Source organism: Lepisma saccharinum, unplaced genomic scaffold (genome assembly GCF_977018435.1).
Source record: "Lepisma saccharinum unplaced genomic scaffold, izLepSacc3.1 HAP1_SCAFFOLD_201, whole genome shotgun sequence".
Lineage (NCBI taxonomy): Eukaryota > Metazoa > Arthropoda > Insecta > Zygentoma > Lepismatidae > Lepisma > Lepisma saccharinum.
In genome coordinates this window covers 230,316-233,522 of record NW_028142991.1, presented here as the reverse complement: position 1 = coordinate 233,522, position 3,207 = coordinate 230,316, and positions in this window count along the sequence as shown.

The window sequence follows — 3,207 nt, the reverse complement described above, 5'->3', positions numbered from 1 at the left end:
TAGGATTGGGGACATCAAGATTTTGGTCAAATTTTTTAAGAATTTTCAAATTTTCAGATAGGAGGTTCCATATAAGGTCAAAAACTACATACTCAGATCTTCACCAAACATTGCAGGGATACATTGGAGGTCAAGACACGTGGAAAAAACGTACAAAACAAGAGATTGGAGACATCAAGATTTTGGACGAATTTTTCAAAAATTTTCAAATTTTCAGATGGGAGGTTCCAGATAAGGTCAAAAACTACATACTCAGATCTTCACCAAACTTTGCAGGGATACATTGGATGTCAAGACACGTGGAAAAACATACAAAACATAGGATTGGGGATATCAAGATTTTGGTCAAATTTTTTAAGAATTTTCAAATTTTCAGATAGGAGGTTCCATATAAGGTCAAAAACTACATACTCAGATCTTCACCAAACATTGCAGGGATACATTGGATGTCAAGAAACGTGGAAAAAACGTACAAAACAAGAGATTGGAGACATCAAGATTTTGGACGAATTTTTGAAGAATTTTCAAATTTCAGATAGGAGGTTCCAGATAAGGTCAAAAACTACATACTCAGATCTTCACCAAACGTTGCAGGGATACTTTGCATGTCAAGACACGTGGAAAAAACGTACAAAACAAGAGATTGGAGACATCAAGATTTTCGACGAATTTTTGAAGAATTTTCAAATTTTCAGATGGGAGGTTCCAGATAAGGTCAAAAACGACATACTCAGATCTTCACCAAACTTTGCATGGATACATTGGATGTCAAGACACGTGGAAAAAACATACAAAACATAGGATTGGGGACATCAAGATTTTGGACGAATTTTTTAAGAATTTTCAAATTTTCAGAAAGGAGTTTCCATATAAGGTCAAAAACTACATACTCAGATCTTCACCAAACTTTGCAGGGATACAATGGATGTCAAGACACGTGGAAAAAACGTACAAAACAAAAGATTGAGGTCATCAAGATTTTGGACGGATTTTTTAGGAATTTTCAAATTTTCAGATAGGAGGTTCCAGATAAGGTCAAAAACTAAATACTCAGATCTTCACCAAACGTTGCAGGGATACTTTTCATGTCAAGACACGTGGAAAAAACGTACAAAACAAGAGATTGGAGACATCAAGATTTTCGACGAATTTTTGAAGAATTTTCAAATTTTCAGATGGGAGGTTCCAGATAAGGTCAAAAACGACATACTCAGATCTTCACCAAACTTTGCATGGATATATTGGATGTCAAGACAAATGGAAAAAACATACAAAACATACGATTGGGGACATCAAGATTTTGGACGAATTTTTTAAGAATTTTCAAATTTTCAGAAAGGAGGTTCCATATAAGGTCAAAAACTACATACTCAGATCTTCACCAAACTTTGCAGGGATACAATGGATGTCAAGACACGTGGAAAAAACGTACAAAACAAGAGATTGAGGTCATCAAGATTTTGGACGGATTTTTTAGGAATTTTCAAATTTTCAGATGGGAGGTTCCAGATAAGGCCAAAAACTACATTCTCAGATCTTCACCAAACTTTGCATGGATACATTGGATGTCAAGACACGTGGAAAAAACATACAAAACATAGGATTGGAGACATCAAGATTTTGGTCGAATTTTTTAAGAATTTTCAAATTTTCAGATATGAGGTTCCATATAAGGTCAAAAACTACATACTCAGATCTTCACCAAACTTTGCAGGGATACATTGGATGTCAAGACACGTGGAAAAAACATACAAGACATAGGATTGGGGACATCAAGATTTTGGACGGATTTTTTAGGAATTTTCAAATTTTCAGATGGGAGGTTCCAGATAAGGTCAAAAACTACATACTCAGATCTTCACCAAACTTTGCAGGGATACATTGGATGTCAAGACACGTGGAAAAAACGTACAAAACAAGAGATTGGCAACGTCAAGATTTTGGACGATTTTTTTAAGAATTTTCAAATTTTCAGAAAGGATGTTCCAGATAAGGTCAAAAACGACATACTCAGATCTTCACCAAACTTTGCAGGGATCCATTGGATGTAAAGACACGTGGAAAAAACGTACAAAACAAGAGATTGGAGACATCAAGATTTTGGACGAATTTTTTAAGAATTTTCAAATTTTCAGATAGGAGGTTCCAGATAAGGTCAAAAACTACATACTCAGATCTTGACCAAACTTTGCAGGGATACATTGGATGTCAAGACACGTGGAAAAAACGTACAAAACAAGAGATTGGAGACATCAAGATTTTGGACGAATTTTTTAAGAATTTTCAAATTTTCAGAAAGGATGTTGCAGATAAGGTCAAAAACGACATACTCAGATCTTCACCAAACTCTGCAGGGATACATTGGATGTCAAGACACGGGGAAAAAACATACAAAAGATAGGATTGATGACATCAAGATTTTGGTCAAATTTTTTAAGAATTTTCAAATTTTCAGATAGGAGGTTCCATATAAGGTCAAAAACTACATACTCAGATCTTCACCAAACTTTGCATGGATACATTGGATGTCAAGACACGTGGAAAAAACGTACAAAACAAGAGATTGGAGACATCAAGATTTTGGACGAATTTTTTAAGAATTTTCAAATTTTCAGAAAGGATGTTTCAGATAAGGTCAAAAACGACATACTCAGATCTTCACCAAACTCTGCAGGGATACATTGGATGTCAAGACACTGGGAAAAAACATACAAAACATAGGATTGATGACATCAAGATTTTGGTCAAATTTTTTAAGAATTTTCAAATTTTCAGATAGGAGGTTCCATATAAGGTCAAAAACTACATACTCAGATCTTCACCAAACTTTGCAGGGATACATTGGATGTCAAGACACGTGGAAAAAACGTACAAAACAAGAGATTGGAGACATCAAGATTTTGGACGAATTTCTTAAGAATTTTCAAATTTTCAGAAAGGATGTACCAGATAAGGTCAAAAACGACATACTCAGATCTTCACCAAACTTTGCAGGGATACATTGGATGTCAAGACACGTGGAAAAAACATACAAAACATAGGATTGGGGACATCAAGATTTTGGTCAAATTTTTTAAGAATTTTCAAATTTTCAGATAGGAGGTTCCATATAAGGTCAAAAACTACATACTCAGATCTTCACCAAACATTGCAGGGATACATTGGAGGTCAAGACACGTGGAAAAAACGTACAAAACAAGAGATTGG